Source organism: Odocoileus virginianus, chromosome 4 (genome assembly GCF_023699985.2).
Source record: "Odocoileus virginianus isolate 20LAN1187 ecotype Illinois chromosome 4, Ovbor_1.2, whole genome shotgun sequence".
Lineage (NCBI taxonomy): Eukaryota > Metazoa > Chordata > Mammalia > Artiodactyla > Cervidae > Odocoileus > Odocoileus virginianus.
The window spans coordinates 39,192,131-39,219,024 of record NC_069677.1 but is presented as its reverse complement, the minus strand read 5'-3'; the positions used below and the strand labels follow the sequence as shown (position 1 = coordinate 39,219,024).

Below are 26,894 nucleotides of genomic sequence, written 5' to 3'. Positions count from 1 at the left end.
ACTGGTGGTTACTGTTGTACCCCCAGGACTGCATAGAAATGATGTTCCAATATAGATCTTATAAAGTAACTTAACCCTGGACAATCTGAGCTCAATTCTGTCTCTACACTTTAATGCCTGGAATGCATTGACCGCATTTTATGGAAGAATTAGCTCCATGAACAGGGGGAAAAAAAAACCCAACCCATATATATGCTAATTAAAGGACTTCCCTGTAGCTCAGACAGCAAAGAATCTGCCTGTCATCAAGGAGACCCCGGTTTGATCCCTGGGTAGGGAAGATCCTCTGGAGAAGGGAATGACAATCCACTCCAGTATTCTTGCCTGAAAAATCCCATGGACCTAGGAGCCTGGTAGGTCACACAAAGAATTGGATATGACTGAGCAACTAACATTTTCACTTCACATTTTGAATAGCTGTGTTTATAGGAATTGAAGTCAAATGAATAAGAGATTTGTTAGACAACATTATAATTTGCATGACTGACACTGAGGCTTGGGAGAATAAAGCACTTCAATCTATTCTAAGACTGCTGAGACTTCAGTTCCTAGGTCCCATCTACTCATGGGCAGTTTAACATGACACAAATGTACCAGAATGATTTTATTTCTAAGTTGTATCTTATTTGTGCTATAGTGCATAGGCAGTATTTGAATTGGTTTTCCCTAAAAAGAAACTGTTTTATATTATGATGACTAATCTTAGACCCTACTGATATTCCCAAAATCCCAATAAGGGAACAAGCTGGGAACTGCATTATTTTACCATCAGAATGGCCAGAACTATTTCAAACTTCAGCCTTTTGATGACTTCATAGATGAATAACAATGTGGTTGGTTTTACTAAAAACACCAGAAGAAACAGGCTTTTTCCTATTCAACCCCATTGCTGCAAGTACATCATAAAAAAATTAAAAAATTATTTTGTTAGCCTTGATGTTCAAATGTCAGAGACACTAAATTTACTACACAAACTAAATGTGATGACTCTGGTTGAAAAAAGTTTTCCTATTAATATTATAAGATCTGTTTTTCAAAAAAGGCATCTGGACAGTTCATTTGAATGGCCACAAGAGAGCAGTAAGAAATTAAAGCTTACGAAGATGACTCATGGTCACACTTTTCTGTGTATGTGCTCTGCTATTAGGAAGAATCGAAAGACAGACCTATTTCTATTTGTTCTTAAGCTTAGAAATACAGTTTAGAATTTCTTAATTTTTTAAAACCCTTTAGGAAGGACAATATAAATAGCATTTGCTGAAATTTACTGCAAAGAACCTTGAGCTAGGGCTTTTCTGAACCTCAAGTTCAAGTGTGGAAATAGAAGACAATAATCACTCTGGGCAAAGGGACCTCTTGAGCACTCATCCAGCCTATCCCTTCGGATTATTCAAGCCTGACAGAAAGGTACGTAACTCATTTACAAAGTCCCTCAGAAGGCGATCCCAGCATCCTGTTCTAGAACATGGCCATCCCTTTAAAACATTAGCTATGAGGAACTGTATTTTTGTGTGTAATCCTGTTTCCTCATGTTGTAATTTAGCTACTATTTTAAATAATATCTAGGGAGATGGTGGATGTTTGCACAAAGTCTGTCCCTTTTTCTGTATGTGCCCTGTCCTTTTCTGCACATACAAACTTTGCCACTTTTTACTTGGAATGTTGAATACTGTGAATTCACAAAATAAATTTAAAAATTAAGAATTTGCAGAATGACCAATAGCCCCAATATACAAGACGCTGTTAAGAATCAGTCTCGGAAAAAGATTAAAAGCCAGTAGAAGAATAGACAAAGGACAGGAATGGGCAATTCACAAAAAGCAGACTCTCAGCTAATCAGTAAACAATGCTCCATGCTTAACAGTAAACAAAGGTTGTAAATTAAAATGGAGTACCTTTTTATTATTAGATAAGCATAGGTTTAAAAGAATTGTAATGTCCAGTGTCAGCAAGAGAGAACAACCGCTAATAAACACTGGGGCATTTGTTGGAACAACTTTCCTGAGGGCAGTTCGGAAATATATATCAAAAACTAAAAAGGAAAAAAAAAAAATTGCATTTTCTCTAACCTAGCAATTCGGCTGAAAGGAATTGAGTCTATAGAAACATTCAAGCAAATACAAGCACAGGGTGTAATAGTAAAAAGAATTGGGAAAATAAAAACTTAAATTGTCTCAGAAGTAGAATTGATTAAATAAATTAAGGTATAGCCACACAAAGAGACTATTATGAAAATCATTAAAAATATTGCAAATATATATTTATTGATATTGAAAACCATTTGTATACTTTAAATTAAAATAAGATTGAAAACAGCAGGGTATGATTTCACATAAGAAGTAATTGTGAATGACTACATAGAAGAATGTCTGGATGATATACACAAAATAACAATTATCTGTGGGTAATGGGCTCAGATTTCTGTCTTTTTTCTATAGACATTCTTATAGAGTCTGCATTTGTGTTTGTTTTTAATCAATTATATGTTACTTGTGAAATTTGTAAACACACAATCTTCCTTACCCCTTTCACCCACGAACATGTCAGTGACCTGACATGCAACCTATTTCATTTTTTTCTGGATGTTCTAAATGATCACGTTCTCATTGATTTTGAAACCCATATTCAACCTACAATTAAGATACTGGAATATCTTTTGAAAGGGATTTTACTGAATTTGGCTTCTATGTAGCTGAAGATCTCTGATAAGAGGATAACTTTCCACTTACTGCAGATTTGAAAAGGAATACTAGGTTTCCTACTATAAACCATTGGCAATTCTTCATTTTCCTCCCAGTTCAAATTATCTTTTGATTTCTAAAATTATCAGCTACTGACTGTTATGAACCTAGTACTAGATTAGACCTCATGACAAGCTGCAAGATAAGTATTAGCCTCAATTTAAGACGGCACACAGGCTCGAAGAGGCTCAGTAAATCACCTGTGAGGCTGGATGGTGTAGTGGAAGAAGGAGGATCACCCCTACACTCTTTAGGAACCACGACTTTGCTTTGTTTTTTTTAACATGAAGGAAGCCTTTTTTCCTAATTGCTTACCTTTTTCTTCAACACGTTTCCTCAACCATTTGAAGCTCATTTTCCTTCTACCCCTGCCCTGAACTCTTCCAGATTGAAAAAAAAAAAAAGAAACACAAGAAAGTCTGAGATGCCTCTCAAAGTTTTATAATTTTCTCCCTGCCTTTACTTGCAGAAATTGAGAGTTGGGCTGTGAGGGTGGGTACAAGGCAAAGCCCAGTGGTCAGAGTCCCCATCCTCAACTTACCACCAGTGGTCTGAGTCACCCTGAGATAACTGCCCATTTGTTGTACTTTATGGTTTCTGTTTACAAAATCACAACAGGTTTTGTTGTCACCCTCGTTGGTCTGTGACAACTCCACCCGTCTTAAAAATGTATTTTCTCCTTCTTACAAAAATCTAAAGAATGTATCATGGTGATGTAAAATCAGAAAAGAAAGTAAATGCCTCTGTTTTATCCATCACATCTGAAAATGTCTCTAGCTGCCAATCAAACTGTGTCAATAGCCAGTGCTTTTAAATACCCTCCACTTTGTGGTTCATGGGATGACTTAACAGCAGGACATTGAAGTTTGGGCTACACAATGCAGACGGCTTTGCCATCAATGATGAGTAAATGCACTAGTCATTTCCAGTCTCCCTTCTGGCTACCTTTGAAAAGGAATTATTTCACCATGCCCTGACCATTCCCATTACCCTCTTTGGTAAAGAGGTTTTTTGAACTTCAGAGGATCTGCTGATTCTTACCAGTCTCTTCCTATTCCTTTTCTTTCCTATTCCCTGAACACTGTTCTCTTTCCACGCCCCAGGCTTTTTGTTTATGTATGCTTTTAAACAATATGTTAAAAACAAGAAAATAAGTTTGAACTTTAAAACAAATCTGAAGGGAACCAAACAGAGCAAAGACATTCAAACAGTGAGTGGGCAGCAAGGCAGAGACATAGATGGGAAGGGCTGTGGGTGGGGCTGGGGATTAGAAACATGGGTACTTCCTTTCCTATCAGCTCACCAAGTGAGGGTGAGTCACCTAACATTAATCTTTTCTGGAAAAGGGGATGTAAGGCTACTTCCTTAAAGAAATTCTATGTGAGCAGACACAGTAATATAGCAATACAAAACCTCTTTGAAAAATGTTCCCATAAAAACTCTAACTAGTCTTTTTTATCTCTCAGCTTGCTTAGCCTTTACTTGTTGGAGATCATGACAAGGTACTTCACTGACATTAAAACAGGGGGAATGTTATCACTCAGTTTTTTGAAACTTGACTTTTTTAGTAGAGTTAATATGTTATACAGCAAGTATGAGGTTGCTCAACTTAATTAAAATAAAATATCAGATTCCAATTGCTCTAACATTCATGAAGTACCTAGCCTGTGTTGGATTCTCTCTCTAGGTACTAATAGAAACTAAATGAATGTAGGGCTCTGGCAAGAATTAAGGTAACTGTAGAATCTAGGGAATGAAAATTAATGGGCCCTCACGTAGCTGTAGTAGATTAAGACCAGTCCTGTGCTTTTTCTGGCTAGTGGGCTTAACTATTAATAAAGTCAATGATTTGGTCATTCAACCATCCACCCAACAAAAAAGAACATCCAGTGACTATTCCAGACCAGGCAATGACCCACCAAAAATAAGATAAAGTCCCCCTTTTCAGGAAGCACATATTACTGTATAGGGAGACAAAAAATAAACACACAAGCCAATGAAATAACTAGAAAATACTAGAGAATAATGAGCATTCTGAAAGAAATAAGGTAGTTAAAGGAGAAACCCTAGGAGGATTCTTTTTTTTAGTTAATATTTTTTTTTAAGTGGAGGATGATTGTGTTACCATGTTGTGTTGGTTTCTAGTGTACGACAGTCGTAAGTGCATATATATGTCTATCCCCACCCTCCATCCCCGCCAACACCCCCCAACCCCCATATCCCACCCCTCTAGGTCACCGCAGGATGCCAGTCTGGGCTCCCTGTGTTATTCAGCAGCTTCCCACTTGCTATCCATTTTGCACATGGTAGTTTCTATATATGTCAAGGCTACTCGCTCAATTCGTCCCTTCCTCTCCTTCCCTTGCTGGGTCCACAAGCCCATTCTCTACATCTACCTCTGTATTCTTGCCCTGAAAATAGGTTCATTAGTGCCATTTTTCTAGATTTCATACAAATGCATCAATTTATGGTATTTTCTCTTCTTTTTCTGACTCACTTTATTCTGTAGAACAGGCTCTAGGTTCATCCATCTCATTAAAACTGACTCACATTCTTTCTTTTTTATGGCTGAATAATATTCCATTGTATAAATGTACCACAGCTTCTTTATCCATTCATCAGAGTTGTTTGCGTTGGTGACATGATAAGTAAGTTGAGATCCAAAGGATGGCTTAGAAATCAGTACTGTGATGAGACAGAGAAAGAGTATTTCAAAAAGAGGGAACAACCAATTGAAAGTCTTCAAGTTAGAACCAGGAAGTCATTGTGAATAAAATACAGTGCACAAAGAGAAAGTGGTAGTAACTGCAGTCAGGAACATGATACAGCCTAGATTATGGTGACGTTTGATGTCACAAAAAGGAGTTTGGATATTGATCAACATGTAGCAAAAAGTCATTGGAGGGTTTTAACAGGAGAAAGAAAAGATCTTACCTGCATTCATTTTTTAAAGAAAATTCAGACTCCTCTGTGAGGAATGGGTTATAGGAGAGTACGAATGAAAAAAGGAGACAAGTTAGGAAGCTTTATCAGTGAGCTTTCAGGTTAATATAGGCATATAAAGAAGCTTACATTGATTTACATAAGAAGCTGTATAATTCATCTTTATAATAAAAAGATGGTGCCATGGACCAGATTCGCCATGTAATATTAGGTAGGACTAGGACTTTTTATGGTACACAGAAGTCTTTGACAATGTTCCTTTGAAATATAATAATAATGGTCTCACCAAATGAACTTGGTGGTGACAGAATTAAAGCAGATGAAACCAGAGCTGTGTACTAGAAAATCAGTTTCTCTTTGTGTTTGATTCATTTTGATTTTCTCCTCAAACTTAAAAGAGCATTTTTACCGGAACTGATAATAGGAATAATACTCACTCTGTGTTCACCTCCCTAAAGATGACCCCTTGGATTTCTGATCTCCCCAACCATTGCATGCAAAGAAGAGGGAGGAAGGGTCAATAAGCTGCTGGTGTTAACATGGAAAATGAGAAGTCGAGCTGCTCGTGGAGCATAGGTACTATGTCTGGACTTCAATAAGGCTGTAATCAGAACCACATTGCTTTGTAACAGGAAATCTGGGCTTCTAAGAACTGCAAAGTGGAGATTTACCAACTGACCTAATCATGCAAAGAAAACGTCAAACTGCAACAACAGATTTTTGTACTCTTGTCTGCTTAAAGAGCAGAGGTTGGGGCCCCTGCCCAGCACAGATCATGAGGCACACAATTATACAGGCTCCATGTTTCAGTACAGAGTTTTGCTTAAATGTGCCAGATATTGTTAAAAATACAAAGAACCCTGTTCATAAACACCAGACTTTCTACCGATCCAAAAGTACATGTTTATTTGTGTGGTCAGTGGCCTGCATATTTTAAGAATCATGTAAATAGTAAAGTCAAACTACTTTAGTTGGTAAGAGTGAAATTGATTGCCCAATAATCAGACACATTTGTGGGTTGTTGTATCTATACATATGCTATTGATGAGAAATAGTGGCCATAGACTTGTGAGATTTTATAAAAATACACTTCAAAATTTACATCTTCCCTAGTGGGAAAGAATAGCCTTTCTTTTTTTTGCTTCAGAACACAAGTGGAAAACAGATATAATAATTTTTAAAACTTATAATGACTATTCATTAGCTACACCTTAAGAAAAAAGAAATACAACAGTTTAAGGCTAATCAGACCTGGAATGGAAAGCTATCTAACCATTAAATATAATCAGAATATTTGAATTATTTCTTCCTTACCTTAGGGAAGAAAAGTAAGTCTATTTCTGAGACCAAGACAATTGATTGCTGCCCCATTTGAATCCTAACTAGAAAAAAAATAAAGTCAAGAAAGTCTTCAGTATCACAGAATAAAGTGGCCAATCCTAATTAGCTTTAGAATAGTTAGATGCGTCCTTGAAATGCTTTCACATTTGTTTTAAACCAATAGATGTCCTTTTTGAAACCTAAGTTTTGATGGAGTAACCATTTTTATAATATGCCTCCCTACTCTCACTCTTCTGTCTATAGACAGCTGTAGCCTCAAAACATGCTCACTGCAGAACTCCAGGCTAAGGTCATCACCAAGTTGACAACCTTTTTTTTTTTTTTTTAAGTGCTAATAGAAAAATTAACATTCATTTAAAACATTTATATATGTATTTTTACCAATGTCTTTTTCTCAGAACAAGGCAGAGATTAAGTTGAAGTTAACATATAAATAACTCAAAATCACTTTCTGATTTTTGGCAACGCGTGGCTGGTCATTTGTGATCTTTGCAGCTTTATCTGGATGGTGGACTTCTTACTTTTGCAAAACCAAGAGTTGACATCTGCATTTTGACCACAGCATACTTTCTCTCTGAGCCTGCCTGAGGCCTCACCACGGAGGGCCCTGGACAGCGGCTGCAGAGACCTGAAAGCGCCTTAAGGGGAGGAAACCTCCTTGCTCTTCCTGACCCCTGTGCAGGTGGAAGTGAGTTTTCTCACGGACTAAACGTATGAGAACCAGCGTCTCTAGAGCCCACTCAGCTCACATTTTCTTAATAAACTGCCAGAGAGAGAGCTGAGGGAAAATTGCTAGGACTTCAATCTGGACTTCTTGTTTTTTTTTTAAAAGAAGAGATAGATGGAAAGGTAGTGCATTTGTGTTACCCTTATTTTATCCAAATAGACTAACGGATGCAGTCAATAACAAGATGGGCAAGATGGAAAAGCAAAGCACTCAGTGAAATCAGGATCAAATTCCATATCCCCCAGCTCACCACGTTCCGACTGCCAAGCCACGTGGTATACGATGGCTTTAATGTGGACTATAACTTGCATGGGGCAGAGGGGGTTGGCATGGTTTTATTTTATTTTATTTTTTTCTGTCACTGTTTTTATTTTTTTGTCATTTATTTTTATTAGTTGGAGGCTAATTACTTTACAGTATTGTAGTGGTTTTTGCTACTGTTATGGGACAGCTGATTAAGGGAAGTCACAGTGCAGATCAGATGTTCAGCTTTTGACTTGAATGCACTGCACAGAGGTTCCTTTTGGGTATCAGAACTAATAACAAGGAAAAGCAGGAAACAGCACCTTTAGTAACTAAAAGGAAAAGAAAGAAAACTGCAGCTTTAGGTGTGCATCTAAAGAGTTATTTCTGACTCAAATTCTGCATGATCACAGAGCCAGAACAAAATAAAGCCAATATTTGATTGTCAACTAATGATGTGAGTTAAGATATCTAAATTTTGCTTAGAGATAACTAGTATTTATAAAGGTTTCATTTAGCATTCTATAATATAAATTATTTTAGACTGTTCAGTATCCTTAAAAACACTCAAAATATACTGTTTAAAGCCTCAGGCTTAACAAGGTTAAACATACACTCTGGTAGGAAGAAAAATTGACTTACAAATTTGGAAATTTTCACTGAGTTATATGAAATAAGAAGCTAGTTATTTCCTGAATACTAAAGGTGAGCAATATGCTTTTTCCCAAATGATTACAGGGTCAACATCACCATTACTCAAGGAAAATATTTAGGATAAGTAACTTAAAAATATTAATATAAAAGTTAATTTTCAGAATATATGGTTATGATATTACTGAGTTATTTCCTAAATAATGAATAATATAGTTCATTATTTTATTTGAGACATCAGGGTAATTTAGATTCATCTAATATCCAAATCCCATAAATATATTAGTTAGCATTATCTTTATGTCAACCCAGGGAGCTACAACAATAGTTCTTACCATGAAAAGGGAGCTGGAGTAAAAATCAATTTAAATGAATTGAGGAGGAATGTTCCCATTTAAATAATTATCAGTTATCACTTTTCCAAATGAGATTTTGCAGAATATCTTATTTTACTTGGATATTTATTCTCAAACAATTTGGATTACTTTCCTTTTTCTGTTACTGCATTCACATTTCTAATCTAGAGGTTAGGAAAAATAAATAATTTGCTTCTATGCTATTGTTCAGTTTTAGAATGATAAATGACCTACCTGGATAATGAGTGATTATTCATTTATCAAGTATCTCCACTGAACTTTATCCTAAATCTATGTAAGTAGTGAGGGGCATTTGTGAAATAAACAAAGGGAAATAACCGAAAACAATAACTTGTCTTAATCTTGCACTATTTTATGAATGAGGAACTCTCCAGCTTAAGGCTCACAGTTTGGATTTACTTTTAAAAGTATCGAATCATGCTTTCATGTAGATTCTACAAGTAGAACAGTTTTCTTACTACTGAGTCATCCTGTCTGCAAGAACTAGAAAGGATTCTTTATATTTGCTGTTTGTGTGTTTTAAGAATTCTAAATTTTCTTACCAAACCAATGGAAGCATACAAACGTTGCATTGTAAATGCACACAATGGTGTGAGCTAACCTGAAATAATATGACTGTTGTTGACTGTGATTCTTACAAAAAAAATTTCCCCCAGCAGCTGCTCCCGATTCCAGTTATGAAACATTATTTCCATGCTTATCCATGAGTTATTTAGAGTTTCTTACTTTGCAACTCTCCTTTTCTGCTGATTTTAACTCTGGTTTTGAACCGTTGTCCTTAGAAAGACGAAGAATCTGTAAGACTGAGCTCCACATGAGCTCCCCATTTATGTAAAAAGGTTCTCCATAAGTGCTTTTACTTTCCGATTGACTTTGTTGTTCAACAAAGTGAACGCATCATTCATTAGAGTTTTACTATAAAACAATGTAAAATGGTGGCTCAAATGGTAAAGTATCTGCCTACAATGTGGGAGACCTGGGTTCAATCCCTGGGTTGGGAAGATCTCCTGGAGAAGGAAATAGCAACCCACTCCAGTATTCTTGCCTGGAAAATCCCATGGATGGAGAAGCCTGGTAGGGCTACAGTCCATGGGGTCACAAAGAGTCGGACATGACTGAGCGACTTCAATGTAAAATGAGAGTTTATGTAGGTACAGAAACTACAAACATAATGGAAAACAATAAAGAATAATTTTTCACTATGACAGTTGTATCTGGAAACAGAAAAGTCTCTAGCGTTTATCAAATTATGAGTCATCAAGGATGATTGAGCTCTCAAAAGCTTTCCTACCCATATTTTTCAAATTAAAAATATTTTACTCTAGTATCTTTTTAAAAATATCCAAACACCTAGTTCAGAGAAGTATTATTTTTAATATCTGGCAGTCAATTTTGTCAGCAAAGAAAAAGGATTAAACACTTGCTATCTAAAGGAAAAATTTTAAAATTAATCAACTAGCTATCAGATTATTGCAATGAGGATGATCACGTACAGGGTACCTTGCCTTACAAAGACCAGCCATCCTTGTATTTGGAGGAACTGCAACATCATTTGGTTGGAAGCACTAAGAGGTCTGTAATGGAATCTGTCTTCAAATCAAACCTAACTTTCTTTGCTTTCTCCTTTTACTTTTGCCTTTTCCCTTCTTCCTTCTCTTTTCCTTATGTTCCACTGTAAGTTTCGGCATCTCACTGCTCAACTCAAATAGAACATCTAGGACCAAGTAGGTTCTATTGGATTTGAATTTTCATCCAGATCATTTGCATCCTATAGACACAAGACCATTTTTCAAAATAAGATCTGGCATCTGCAGTTGAACTCTGCAGTTCAACTCTGCAAGTTCAAAAATGCAAGGTGCTATGATGGCGTTTTATAGTGTCTAGTGGAAAAACTCGTAAGTGGAATTCTTTCTCCATCAACTTTCTTACATTAAAAGGATCAATTTTTAAAAATAAACTCAGGTTTATGGAAGAATCATCAAACGCAAATGCTTGGTTCCTTAGGGCAAAGCGTCTCAGTTAAGACACATTTTTATAATTTGCCTCTATTCCAAACGTTTGATCATTTTACTATGTTTGAGGGAGTGAAAACTTTCTCTTCTGGTGCTTCTTGTATTCCCCAATAAATGTTGTTTATAAAAATGGTAAACAAATCTGATTGAATACATAAAATGGCCATTTAAGAATATAGCCTAAAATAATCATTTTCAAAAGAATTTTAAGGTAGCAATATTGCAGATTTTTAGTAGAAAACAGGTTTTGGAAGTTTGTCTTGATAGTCAAACTATGAAAAAGATATTCTAGTAATATCTTTAAATTTTTAATATTCCAGTAATATTTTAATAATACACCATATTTAATAATTCCTGACAAATTAATACAACATAATACTATTAAATATTTCAAGAATTATTAAAATAATATATGTAGATTTCATTTTAAAATTACTGATAAATTTTAATTTGCATTGCACTTTATTTATTTTATTTTATTTTTTTTGCATTACACTTTAAAGTCAACAAATTTTAAGGAATTCCTTGACACTTTAAAAATGAGTGTGGATATGAATATGAATTTTTTAAAGCGTACAGACTACTCCAATGGTTTTGAAAGTCAACTTAAGTATAGTTTTAACTTTTCTGTTCTGTGTTGTCAATAGTATTAAAACAATTTAAACTGAAACTTGTTAAAGTAAAAAATCAGCAGTGTTACATATTTCAGTAAGTTATCAATTCAAAAATATTTATTTGTAAAAGAAATGTTTATTTATTAGTTCCTTCTATTACAGAACAAAATAATGTAATATTCTTAGGGAAATAATACTGACCTTTTTTTCTCAATAATGTAGATTTGTGTTCCCTCATTCCATGGTATAAGCACAAACAGGAAACAAGAAATATATTTTTCCAAACTAGTTTAAAATATTTTTTCAAGAACTGGAGCATACTTTGGATGTACGTTTCTCAGCTGTTTGTTTGTTTTTTAGACAGGATATAGCAGTAACTTCCTACAATTTTAACCCTTTTGAAAAACACACTTATTCAAAAAGTCTTAATGGCAAAAGATAAAAACAAGAATCACTGACACATTTATAGCAGGAAATTTGACAACTTAAGTTTTGTGTTTTCTTTGCAAGGAAATTTTTATTTTTTTTCCCCAAATGCCTTTGCAAATAACATAGAGCTCATGATAAACAATATGTGTCTTGCAGAAAAGATCACATGTTAAGTAGTTAACCCAAGGTGCAACATTCCCCGCTTTTTTCTAAATTATTAGGAAACACTTTCCAGTGCCAAGGAATAGCTTATTTATTTATATTTATACAATGTTTAAGAAATGATAATACACTTTTAGTCAAGAAATTACTTAAGTGAAATTATATGACTTGTGACTAACACTGCATGCTTTTGTTTTTAAAAGGGAAAATAGAGTCAAGTACATTGTTGGGATGTATTTATAGCACATTTTTATTGTTAGGTTATGCTTTCAGAGCTTTAGGAACATTTGAGAACAATAATCAGTGGTGTGTAATGGTATTGTTAGTAGAGTCCTTTCTATTGAATTTTCAAGATGTTGTAAAATGAGATTATGTGAGTAGCACCTCTGGACACTTTTTCCCATCATTGTGTTGGTATCAATCGCTGACTTCCACCATTTCTCCGGGTATTAAATAGAGACACTGTTTCCCACTGCCTTGATTGGAGGGTTTATAATACATGACAGAACTGATAACCCTACTGAGATTAAGCATTGTAACCTTATGAAAGCTAAATGAAACCTTCAGCTACAGAGAGTGTCTCCAAGACAGATCTGAGAAGGTATAAGAAGTTTTACTTTCATCACTTATTTTGACAAAGCACTTCTCCACATAAGCATATCTGACCCAGAAAGATAGTGAGAAACCCTGCCTTCTTTAGCTTCAGCCAGAGACTGGTAGCCCTACTACTGCTGAGACAGTAGTCAGATGTGGACACTCTAATACCTCGTTGCAGAAAGTGTGACATGCTTGCATGTCGCTGAGTGCACATGGACAGATTGCCAGCACACAGCAGGTCAGTTTGCAATTGGGAGGGCTCAGCATGGCTGGAAATTGAAGTATGTATGAAAAACGGTGTCTATTCCTGGCTGTGCCCCTCGAGTCATCTGTAACTATGGAAAAAGCCTTCTCACAAAACTTGCCTGTTTCCCTCACACACACACACGTAGAAAGAAAATGAATTTTAACAATCAGTCATTGACTCTCCTCCATAAGGATCTGTGGAGGCAGATATTAACCTCTCACCTAATCTGATACATTGAGGGTCGTATACCAGTTTGTGATGCCTGGATGTAGGGACCAATATAGGTCCATCCAGTCACTGGCACTGTAAACAGTTTACACTTATCATTCTCATTGGTTATGGGCAATCCTCCATGACCGAAGTGCAGAAATTGCATACCCTTTACTCACCTGTCTCTAGACTTTTTAAAAAGCAGCTATCTCAAGAAAGCCTTGGAGAGTGACTTGTTAGCAGAGAACTGCTACCTAGAACTGAAATGCTTATAAATCTTTCCACCTCTCATTTGTTGTCCTTACTTAGGTTGATCCCTCTTTCATATCCACCCAATCCACCTAGTGTTCTCATTGACTTAGAAGCTTAGTCCCCACCCAACTTCCATGAAGTGCTGCCTGGATTCTGGCTCAGAACTCCCCTTTTCTCTCTCAAACTGTGTTTTACAGTTCATTTCAATAGGGAGCTAACAACTGACCCATTGGAAAGAATATAAGCTAAGGTTTGAGTAGCTGGTGACAATTTAATGTTGTAGATAGATTCTTCAGGTAATCACTTGACAGTGCCTTAATCCAAAGGAATTGTTTTTTTTTTTTTTCGGTAGTTTTTCTAAATGTTTATTTATGTTTAAAAAATCTCAAACACAGACATTTTCTGAAAGGAGCTTTTAGTTACCTGCAAAGTTATAGTGGATTGTGATAGTCTAATGCTACTCTGAGCTTGTCAAATAAATGATACACAAAGCATTTCATTTAATTCTGGGCTCCTTATTCTAAAATGATTGACAGATCATAAGGTATTCAGATAAGCATGACAGGATAGGAGTTCAGTTCAGTTCAGTCGCTCAGTCATGTCTGACTCTTTGCGACCCATGAACTGCAGCATTCCAGGCCTCCCTGTCCATCACCAACTCCCGGAGTTTACTCAAACTCATGTCCATTGAGTTAGTGATGCCATCCAACCACCTCATCCTCTGTTGTCCCCTTCATCTCCCGCCTTCAATCTTTCCCAGGATCAGGGTCTTTTCAAATGAGTCAGCTCTTCATATCAGGTGGCCAAAGGATTGGAGTTTCAGCTTCAACATCAGTCCTTCCAATGAACACACAGAACTGATATCCTTTAGGATGGACTTGTTGAATCTCCTTGCAGTCCAAGGGACAAGAGTCTTCTCCAACACCACAGTTCAAAAGCATCAATTCTTCAGTGCTCAGCTTTCTTTATAGTCCAACTCTCACATCCACACTTGACTATTGGAAAAACCATAGCCTTGACTAGATGGATGTTTGTTGACAAAGTAATGTCTCTGGTATTTAACATTCTGTCTAGGTTGGTCATAACTTTTCTTCCAAGGAGTAAGCATCTTTTTACTTCATGGCTTCAGTCACCATCTGGAGTGATTTTGGAGCCCAAAAAGTAAAGTCTGACACTGTTTCCAATGTCTCCCCATCTATTTCCCAGGAAGTGATGGGACCGGATGCCATGATCTTAGTTTTCTGAATGCTGAGCTTTAAGCCAACTTTTTCACTCTTCTCTTTCACATTCATCAAGAGGCCCTTTAGTTCTTCTTCATTTTCTGCCATAAGGGTGGTATCATCTGCATATCTGAGGTTATTGATATTTTTCCCAGCAATCTTGATTCCAGCTTGTGCTTTATCCAGCCCAGCATTTTTCATGATGTACTCTGCATATAAGTTAAATAAGCAGAATAGGAGAGAGGTCTGAAAATCGAATCATGTTAAGAACAATGAAAGTAACTATGTATGTTTTATGTCGAGAAATCTTTCAGATGAGGCACCCTCATGATCTTCAACAGACAGGGGTATAGCAGGAGGAATTAGACTTATTCAGCATGGTTCCCAAGAACTCCATGTTACAGGAAGAAAGATGAAGCTCTATGTATAGAAGAAAACTGTATCCAATGGTTCTGTTAAAAATGAGAATCTTCTTTATGAAAATATCTGAGACAAGTATCAAATGACTGCAATTAACAAAATCTTATTCTTAGTCGCTCAATCGTGTTTGACTCTTTTCAACCTTGTGGACTGTAACCCACAAGGCTCCCCTGTCCGTGGGATTTTTTAGGCAAGAATGCCAGAGTGAGTTTGCCATTTCCTCCTCCAGGTCATCTTCCTGACCCAGAGATCAAACCTGCATTTCCTGTGTCTCCTGTATTGGCGGGCAGATTCTTTATTACTGAGCCACTTGGGAAACTCCTAACAAAATATTACACTAGAATAGTTTTTAAATAGATTATTGAGAGGAAAAAAAAAAACAAAAGAATAAGGATACACTTATAGAATGCAACGACAGGCAGTGCGGTCAAGCTTCCTAGAAACCAAGACAGTGTCAGTTCTCCTCTCCCTGTCTCTTTCTCTTGGGAATCACACAGACTCATCTTTCTCTTTTTTCTCTTAAATCTGCTATATTCTTCTCTCTGCAGAATGAATTGATCCTCAGAAATTCCTGGTTTCTGTGCCTCCACAGTTGCAACTTGCGTGTGCCTCTGATTTGGCATAGCAACAACTCTATTATCATCACCATATATCCTTAGTGTTCTAGAACCCAACAGCATCTTTCTGCCATTTCTAGGGAAGTTTCCCTCACATGATTCAGTGCTGGGACAAGGGGCAGATTCTTTTAGAAGAGTATAAGGAAGAGACAGTCACTAGAACATGATAGTGAGTTCTCTTCTTCTGGAAGGGGAGCAGAAACTAAACAATCATCCTTGGCATTAAAATCACCTTGAAAGTGAATGTGTTAGTTGCTCAATCTTGTCTGACTCTTTGGGACCCCATGGACTGTAGTGTAAACAGCCAGGCTCCTCTGTCAATGGGATTTCCCAAGCAAGAATACTGGATTGGGTTGCCATTGCCTTCTCCAGGGTATCTTCCTGACCCAGGGATCAAACTTGGGTCTCCTGCACTGCAGGCAGATTCTTTACCTTAGTCCACTATTATGTCCACTATTAACATCACCTTAGTCAAAGTCACCATTGTCTCTCCTTTGAAATATTTCAAATGTCCAATTTGCATTCCAAGATGATTCTAAACTCATTTCCACACTGCAGCTAGAGCAACTTTTCCAACCAGTTCTAACATGTTTAAAACAAGACTTATCAGACTCTAAGTTCAAAATCAAACATCCTTTAAAAATCCTTTAAGAATCCACATAATCTGGGTCTTGCCAGCCTCCCTGGCCTCATCATATACTTTGCTCCTTGCTCTCAGTGCTCGGACCATACATTTAACTTTCAAAAATGAAAATTTACCAAGTTTCCTATCACCTCAATACTTTTGAACTTGAGACATCCTGTGCCAGGAACATTTGGTTCTATCATCTTTAGGTTAGCTCACTTCAACTGAGCCTTTTCATCTCAAATTAAGTATCGTGTCTTCAGAGAGGTTACCCCCAAAAATGTTTGCTCCCGTGACACACGGTTATCTTTCTTGTAAATTTCAACACAGTTGAATTCTTTAGTTCCATGTATGTCTTTCCCACCAGAGTATAAAATCAATGGGGACACCTCCTAATGTCCAATGAGGTCCATGCTTTACATAAAATATAAGAGAGATCTAGGTCTAATACCAGGTATTCTGAAGATGTGAAATTATTTCCTTACATTTCCAGAGATGATGAAAATTTGACACATCTTAAAAACCTATAAACATAACTAGAAAAAGCAAGACACTTTGTGAAAACTTATGAAATCAAAAGTATATTTTAAAAAGTGCTGTTATTTCTCCATGCAGAAGGAAAGCAATAAAAATTTTATGTGGGTTATGTTTGGTGTAAATAAACATTGGAATAAAGAAATTTCAGACAAGCAGGAAAAAGCACCAGATTTTAATTCTTTCAAGAAATTCTTATTTCAAGTACCTAACATATGCTAGGAACTATTCCAGATACTTTAGAAGCAGGGTGAAAAAAATAGAAATTAATCCATGCCCTTAGGGAGTTTATATTCTAGTAGAATAGCATTGTTAATAAGATACACAAAAATAGAAAAAAAAGCTAAAATAATGAGGTGTTCACCCAGACTTGGTCAATATTTTAAAACTCAAATATTTCTGAAGTTGACCTATAAAACATTAGTGTTTTCTCTCCTATCCATTAATCTCCTAGGGAATCCTCTAGATATTGCATAGAGACATAAGAAAAAGACTTAAATATTGAAACACAGGTAGATGTAGCTTCTTTGGTAGATTTGCCAATTCGGAGATTTATGTCTAAATAAATTATATAAATATTATTTGAACTTGGATAACTTAAAAATTTCAAAGTAACAAAAGGCTAAGATTCTTATGCATCACATACTAAAAATTCTATCCAAAAGATTTACAAAGTTAATTTTAGTGACCTTGCCCCTCTTTGCTTCCTCTAACGCCCAGCAAGATAGCAGAGAGATTAGGGAGAGAACAAGATTCCTAATAGTCCCCAGATCAGATTGGTCATGGGGATACGTGAGAATCTAGATGCCAAGAGTAGAAAAGAAACCTTGGAAAAAGAATTGATATGGTATCTCTTTTAATCCCTTTTGTTTTAATTCCAAGGGATTCTATGTTGGTGCAAGGCAAACAATAGACTCTGTAAGAACAAAGTTCACAGCACAATAGAGGCTCCAAAATGGATGTCAATGCAAAAGGAAACTGGGCCACTTGGAAAACAGAATGTTGCCTTTCATCTTAAAAATCCAAGCCAAATTTAACTCAAAGAAGACAATTCTGAACTTAATAGAGGTCTGTGGCTTCTGCCATTGGTTCACTCAGAACTCACATATATATCCAACAGAGATCATCAATGCAATATCTGATAACACTAAGAAGTCATTCATTCATTTGATAAATATGTATTCATGCCTACTGTATATCAGGTACAATTTTAGGCGCTAAAGATAAAGAATGAAATAAAACAAACTCTGCCCTTACACAGAGTACAATCTAGTATAGAAGATAAACATATAGAAAATAAATAGATACATGTCTAATATAATGTCAGATAGTGATAGTTCTATAAAAGGAAATGTAACAACATAAGGTGATAGAGAATATTTGGAAGTGGTCTTTAGGATAAGATGGACACATATGACTTTTTTTTTTTACCATTGTATTAATTATTATTATTATTTTTTTCCATTTATTTTTATTAGTTGGAGGCTAATTACTTTACATCATTACAGTAGTTTTTGTCATACATTGAAATGAATTAGCCATGGATTTACATGTATTCCCCATCCCGGTCCCCTCTCCCACCTCCCTCTCCACCCGATCCCTCTGGGTCTTCCCAGTGCACCAGGCCCTATATGCAAAACAGAAAAAGAGACTCAGATGTATAGAACAGACTTGTGGACTCTGGGAGAAGGCAAGGGTGGGATGTTTCAAGAGAACAGCATTGAAACATGTATAGTATCTAGGGTGAAATAGATCACCAGCCCAGGTTGGGTGCATGAGACAAGTGCTCGGGCCTGGTGCACTGGGATGACTTTTCTGTTAAGGTGACATTTATGCTACAGAGGAGTGAACCAGGAGAGGCAGATCCAAAGAGGACTGTAGAGAGGGAGCTGGGCCAGATAAAGGGCACTATGGACCATAATAGGATATAGTGGTGGCTTGGACAAGAGTAATAGGAGGTGGTAGAAATAGTCAAATTCAGGAGAAAGAGAGAGAGAGGAGATATTATCTACCTACTCAGGCTCACAAATAGAATTTTGGTGCTAGATTACCAGTAAACATTGAAGATTCCATCAAAGATGATAAAGAGAGCACCAGTGACACTCAACTTGTAGTACTGGTGCAGTTGTTAAAGTGCTCTCTGGTGTGACCATGGACCTGTGCTTCCTGATAACAACATGGGTAAATGGAGCCAAAATAATAATAGAAGCGAGGTAGGAACAGTTATTATAGTAAGTACCAATGTTGGTGAGGCAGGTAAAAGAGTATCTAATATTTATTGAAATACTTGCTTTAGACCTTTTGTAACTGAATGGTGGAAGTTCAGGTCTGGAAACGGCAAAGCATGGATCCTGGAGGATAATAATGGACTATTAAAATCTCAACCAAGTACTAGCCCCTCTTGTAGCTGCTGTGCTTGGTATGGTAACTTTATTAGACTAGGTTAATAAAGACTCAGGTGACTGAATATGATCACTGATTGGGTTAAGTGCATTCTTTTCTAATTGTAGCATAATGGAAGATCAGGAACAGTTCACAATCACTTGAGACAGACAGTGGCGTATATGTCTTATCTTGTCCTGGGGGTTCTTTCACTCCCTGTCAAAGGATCATCCAAAAACCTACACCACATAGATATTCTGCAGAAAATCAGGTTGGTCCAATATCTTGATGATGTCATGTTAATTAGACAGAATGATCCAGAAGTGGCAAGTATTTTGGAGATCTTGGTGAGACACATGCATTCCAAGTTAAAAATAAACCCAAAGGAGATTCAGAGATGAGCCAGTCACTGAAGATCTTTGATATGCAGTGGTCTTGGACATGTCAGTGCTTCCTATCAGGTACAGTCTTGGATGGATTAACTCGAACTTTACGCAGGCCAAAAATGAATGACAGCCACACTACTGCTTACTCATGGGTAGTACTGAAAAAAAAATCAGTGATAGGAAATTTTTCTAACAAGTAGAGCTTTTGGCTTTAAATTCAGTTATCCTGTTCCCCAGGCCACCCACATTGTATAAAATGATTAGTTCAGTTTAGAATGTATACAGCCTTGTAATTAATTGGATTGGTTATTCTGAATCCTGATAGAGAAAAGATTGGCAGGTGAGGGGTAGCAAAGTTTAGGAAAAAGGAATGTGTGTTTGCTCAGTTGCTCAGCCATTGTGACCCCATGCACTGTAACCCACCAGGCTCCACTGTCCATAGGATTATCCTGGCAAGAATACTGGAGTAGATTGCCATTTCCCTCTCTAGGGGATCTTCCTGATCCATATGGATGGATTAATATGAGTGGTCATGAAATATGAAGATCTTTGTATCACATCATGTCTCTCACATGACAGCAGTTGCCAGAGAAGAGGCCTTAAATAACAAAATAGAAAAAATGACTCAATAGTTGCATCACCCTTCCTGTCATTGGAAGAACCCATTCTTGCATAATACATGCAGGAGTAGAATAACCTCATGGGAGGAATGGAAATTCTGCACTGGACCTAAAGCACAAGCTAGATCTCCTTCACTGAAGCTGATCTAGCTACTACCACTGCCAAATGCCCAAAACGGTCATCACTGAAGAATAACATTGAGTCCTCTTTATGGTACTTCTTCAAGGAGAACAATTTTGGAGAAGCTGATGATAATATTGGACCACTTCTACCTATATTCCACATGTATTCTTAGTATAGATTTGCCTTTTTTTGCTTGAGGGCTTCAACTAGCACCATTAGTGGAGGGTGTGCAGACTTCCACTTCTAACACAGGAATACTAACAATACTGCATAAGACTAAGGAATCCTCTCCAGCAAAGGAATTATGGTGCTGGGCACAGGACCATTGAATCTGTTGGGCATATCTCATGCTGCACCACTTAACTGGCCTGACAGAATAATGGAAGAGTGTAGTGTAGGGGCCAGCTAAGAAATTACATATTCAATCCACAGAGTACCTGAGTCCAGGACCCAAGAAGTAGAAATGAGTGGTGCCACTACAGTAATTCCCATTGACTTGAGGAATCTGTACTTTCCATAACTGCTTGTTTAGAGATGCTGATTCCTAGAAGGAAATGCTTTCAGTGGGGAACATTATATTAAACTTTAAGCCATGGCTGCTTTCTAGTCACTTTGTTAAGAAACCTACAGCAAGGAAAGAGATGACTATGCTGGCAGGGATGATTAGCCTTGATTATCAGGGAAGGGAGATTTGCCGTTACACAAAGGAGGTGAGGAAGGGTGTGTTTGGTACTCATGTGATTTACCTCAGTGATTCTTGATACTTCCCCACCAATACTGATAGTAAATGGAGAGGCAAAACAGCACAGACCGAGAAAGGCATGGTGACCTTGAGGTCAGAGATGATGAGAGATGCGAGTCTGGGTTATCCCCAGAAGGTCAGTCACCTCGACCAGCGTATGAACTAACCAAGGGAAATTTAAAATCTGTGATAGAGATGGGAGACAATGAATATCTGTTCCAGCCTCAAGAGCAGCTACAGCAGTAGCAGCTATGGTTAACTGCTATCTTGTTAGCTGTCTTGCTAACACTTTTCTTTTAAGTTTCTCCAGGTAAATATGTTCATCAGAATCACGAAGGAACTTCTCCTAGAAAGTGGATCTGAGCTATGCCAAGAGCGGAGCTAAGCCATCCTATCTCTGTGGATGCTGGGGTATGCTATCCATATTTTCCTGCTTCAGTATTAATCATTCAGTCTGTCAGCTACTGGAAATTGCCCTCAGATGAAAGGAGTCACCTTATCCAAGACCATTTTCCCTTCCCAGGATCAGCCCTCCTCCAATGATTCGTTGATGCTCAATACAAAGGACCAGCACCTTGACACAATTTGGGATAACTCTAAAGGCCATCTCAGCTTCAAAGAGTTGAGATCTTCACTGTAACTGCATCATAGTGCCACCTCTCTCTCCCCTCTCCAGTCGTACCTCCTTCACTACCAAAGGTATTGTTTCCACGAACACTCCCTAATAAATTTCCTACAAACAAAACTCCAGTTCAAAGTCTTTCTTAAAGATCTCAATCTACACCACAGGATGAGGTATTACTTATTATTATTAGATGCTTAGTATACGTTAATCTTATTCCTGCCCCCAAAACCTGCAAAGTTTATATTAAACTTTAAGTTTATATTAAACCCAGGGGACGTGGGTTTGATCCCTGGTCCAGGAAGACTCCACATACTGCAAGTCAGCTAAGCCAGTGAGCCTCAACTACAAGTCCACGTGCCCTGGAGCCCATGTTCTTCTACAAGAGAAGCCACTGCACTGCAATGAGGCTTCTGCACCTCAGCTAGAGAGTAGCACCTGCTCACAGCAACTAGAGAAAGCCCAAGTGCAGCAACGAAGACCCAGAGCAGCCCAAAGTAAAATTAATTAAATAATTAATTAAAAAATAGTGAAGTCAACCCATTACAGTTGAGGAAAGTGAGACTTAGAAAAGTTGAATGCCTTACCCAATATTGCATCATCTATAACTGGTGGAGTCAAGGTCTGAACCTGATAAGCAAACTTCTCAAGCCTGTGCAAAATATTATGAATGGTTGAGTATTCCTGTCAGGGGCAATCATGTGAACAAAGATAGAGATAAATAGATAGATGATAAATTAGATAAAGATGAAATATAGAGTATTCTATTAAGGGTAGTAGTGAACGGTGATTGCCAATGGTGATTGCCAGTGACTGGGGACATGAGGAGCAGTAGGAAGAAATAAGTTCAAAACAGAAGAGCTCAAATTTGAATAAGGCAAGAATACCAGAGCAGATATGGTCTTACCCAATAATTGAAACAGTTTTATAAAATTCTCAAATGAATGCTCTTATCTCCCCAAAGGAAAAAACAAAACAAAACAGTTCAGTTGCTCAGTCATGTCTGACTCTTTGCAACCCAATGAACCGCAGCACGCCAGGCCTCCCTGTCCATCACCAACACCCGGAGTCCACCCAAATCTATGTCCACTGAGTCGGTGATGCCATCCAACCATCTCATCCTCTGTCATCCCCTTCTCCTCCTGCCCTCAATCTTTCCCAGCATCAGAGTCTTTTCAAATGAGTCAGCTCTTCGCATGAGGTGGCCAAAGTATTGGAGTTTCAACTTCAACATCAGTCCTACCAATGAACACCCAGGACTGATCTCCTTTAGGATGGACTGGCTGGATCTCATTGCAGTCCAAGGGACTCTCAAGAGTCTTCTCCAACACCACAGTTCAAAAGCATCAATTCTTCAGCGCTCAACTTTCTTTATAGTCCAACTTTCACATCCATACATGACCACTGGAAAAACCATAGCCTTGACTAGACAGACTTTTGTTGACAAAGTAATGTCTCTGCTTTTTAATATGCTGTCTAGGTTGGTCATAACAAAAAAAAAACCAATATGGCTTCTTGACAAGGTGAAAGTTAATGGAAAACTTAATTCTGTTCTATCTTTGCCCCATATGAGAAAAGCCAGGAGTGGAGGGAGAAGTGGATGGCAATAGCATAAAAAGAAATCCCAGACTCCCCTCTTCAGGGCTTCTGGGGTGAAGGTGCCAGTCGTGGAATGCTACACTCCCCCCCTCCTGTGTTTATTCAGCCCTGGGGCTGAGGTTTGCCTTGGAGTTGTAACCTTTAAAGGGGGTTTGCTTAATGACAGAATTATTCAGCTGCATACCTCACCCCAATTAGAAAAAGGCTGTTTGGATTCTAATTGGCCTTGACACAAGTCTGCTTAAAGAGATTCCCCAAGAATTATAGAGCTACTTTCAGAGTTTGACTTGGCTGGGAGTATGAAATGTAACACGGTTTTTTGAATTTTCTGCACTTACCATGAAACGACCAAGCCACAGGTATCAAACATGCTTTGTTTTTGTGTTATAATCACATTACAAATTGAACATTTCCACATGTGCAAGTTGGCAAATCTGAAATGAATGATTATGAAGATTGTAATTACATATATCAGGTATATATGGCCTACATATTTTCACTCACACAAAAGTGTATTTTCTCGAGTCCCTAGACATCCAGATACAGTGTGTTTATAGGATGTAAAACCATCATCCTATATATAAACCAAAAATGTATATTTTTAAACAGTTATCACCAGGTCAGGTGATAAGTCGACATAATATTTGGAAGGTGCAAATACCAGGAAGGGATAGAGATTCCTAAGTTAACCATGAGGAAATGACTAACAATAATAGGTTGAAATCAAGAAGAATATAATTTGGACTAAATATCAAGAGGAAGAAAAAAAGTCAGCTTCCTGGCTACAATAACTGTAAGGCTATGAAATAATTCTTAAGGGAAGTGGAGACCTCTTCCTTAAAGCTGGACTTTGTAAATGAGGCATGCATTCTTGGAGTCCCTTATAACAAGCCATTTTGCTTTGGGGAGAGGAAGGAGATCCTTTCCGTTTCCATTTTCTGTGACCTGATATTAAGAAAAAAAAAATCTCAGAAATAATCATATAATAACCCATTAAATGTTCACCAAACCACCTCTGAGCTAGATCCTGCCTTTAGCTCATAGTGAACACTATGTCTCTGGTTCCTTCACAGCCAAGACAAATCCCACAGTCATGCAATTTGTATTATAGCAACCTGGATTTTTTTTTTTTTCCCAAACTTAGCTTGGTCTTGACGGCCACTTGGTAGTCTTCCATTCCTCTCTGTGCCCCTCTCACTGCTACTGCAGGGAGATTTTCTTTTTTCCCTAGGAAAAGCAACCATATTCGTCAGGGTTCCTCTCCCCATCTCAACCTCAACCACTTTCTTTCCATGGAGATGTGTTCCCAGTTGGCCAAGAAAATGAAAACATAAAGCATGAGTGCATTCAAACTCCCTCTCCCTCTACAAATTACCCTGGATCCATAATTTTCCTCTCTTCCCGTGGAGGCTGGAGCCCTCTTTGTCCTTGCACTGTGTGCCTTCCTGACCCCTATCATCTCCTGTAAGGACTTGACTGTCAGTCACTCACTCTTCTCAGGCTCTCAACTACTCCCCCAAGGTTAGTTTCTTCCCCTTGGCATGTAAATATGCCTTTGCCCACCCATTCTTTGGGGAAGTGCTTCCCTGGTCAGCTCTCTAGAAGGCAGACCACCCTGTTGCTGGGCACACTCCTAGGGTCAAGGGATAGATATAAGGGGAAGGCTGGCAAGGAAAGAAGTGTGGATGGAATTTGGACTTGTGGGCTGGGTGACCATACATATGTTATGGGTGCAGGGTTCCTCATTGTATGGAGGTTATGGGGTGGGAGCAAAAAAGGGCTCCTGTAGGCTGGCATTGACCTCTCCCAAACTACCACAATCCAGGGCAGAGCTCTGAAGAATCAGAGAGCTCAACATTCGAGCCTGGCCTTCCAGATGGTTATACAGGTACATTTGTCAAGTTAGAATGGGTAGAACATCTCAGCAGTTCGTGCTATTGGTTTGCAGCTTTTCGATATTAGACATACAGTATGTTTGCCTCCATTGATACTCTCTCCTGGATCCTGTTACTATAAAGAGTGTCCTGTCTTGAGCTACTAGAATAGCTGGCTTCCTGTATTTACCTTTCTCTAGCAACACGTAGGGCTTCCCTGGTGACTGAGATGGTAAGAACCCAGCTGTAATGCAGGAGGCCCAGGTTCAGTCCCTGGGTCAGGAAGATCCCCTGGAGAAAGGAATGGCAACCCATGCCAGTATTCTTGCCTGGAGAATTCTGTGGTGTGGGGAAATTAACAACATGGTACCAGTCAGGCTCTGTCACCCCACGTTCTCATGCCCTCTAGCCCCATGTTCTTTAAACAATGACTTTGCACGGTTATGTAACAGCTGAGCTCGCTTATGGCAGCGCACATGCATGTCACGAGGTACTTGCTTGGCCACAGGCTACTTTTGTTCTTTAAGTTTGTGTAAGCTTCACCTGGAAAAGCCCTGGGGACTGTGTGCAGTTATGTTGTGTTATGTCGTGTCTGCTGCTATGGCTGCTGCACCAGCCAGGAGAGAATAAACGTGTTTGCAGCTCCTACAGTTCCTCAAGTTTTCTTCCAACCTCTTAGCTTGTGCCTTGCCTACCACGGGTTCAGTGAACAGTGTAAACAGCAAGACAATGGGCATCACCAACAAGATCATCAATACACCTGGACTACAGTAAGCTGGTTCACAGAGAGTTGGACACAACTAAGCGACTAACACTTTTACTTCTTCAACAACAGTTATTGTTAAAGTTTTCAATGATCCTTTTCCCCTTCTCTTCATGTGACTCTATGGACCGATCCTTCTCCAGACTGTCCTCCTTCAACCTCCAGAGCTGACTCCCAGTTCTCCTCCTTCCTCTCTGTCTTTTATTATTTGTCCATCATCAACCATCCAAATGGTAATATTTCCTAGAATTCTGTCCTTGAGCTTATTTCCTTCTCATTCTACATTTTCCCCTATAATTTATAGGTTTTAGGTTGTTTTTTCTTTTACTTCCAAATCTGTAATTTACTTCAATGGATCTCAGCTGAGACCCATTTTCCTATATCCAGATAATTTTTTCTATTAATCAATACCATCTTAATGTTTCACATGCACCTAAGGTTCAAAATTGCCAAAATTAAACTAGTTACTTACTCTCCACTCCCTTTCACATGCATCCTTCCTATTGCATTCTTCATTTCTACAAATGGCCCTACCTCTATCAAGTTCTGCAAACAAAAATCTTAAACTCATTTTTTCATTTTGGGTGGTGCCACATGGCTTGCAGGATATTAGTTCCCTGACCATGGATTGAAAGCAGGCTGGGCAATTAAATCACTGAGTCCTAACCACTTGACTTCCAGGGAATTCCCTGGAACTTGTTCTTGAGTATGATTTCCTTTCTGTCTCATATCTAATCCATCACCAACTGCTATTGACACATCTTCTTAAATCTCAATTGACTGCCAGTCCCTCCTCTTCATTCTTCCAGATAGTTCTTAA

General features: G+C 38.0%; 1 long non-coding RNA gene across 1 annotated transcript; it reads left to right on the top strand.

Moving 5' to 3' along the window:
• The first annotated feature begins 1,154 nt into the window (after positions 1 to 1,154).
• LOC139034661 (uncharacterized) lies at positions 1,155 to 21,961 on the top strand. Its single transcript, XR_011487154.1, has 3 exons — positions 1,155 to 1,407; positions 21,518 to 21,627; positions 21,740 to 21,961. It is a non-coding gene; the product is annotated as an uncharacterized lncRNA (long non-coding RNA).
• The last annotated feature ends 4,933 nt before the right edge of the window (positions 21,962 to 26,894 follow it).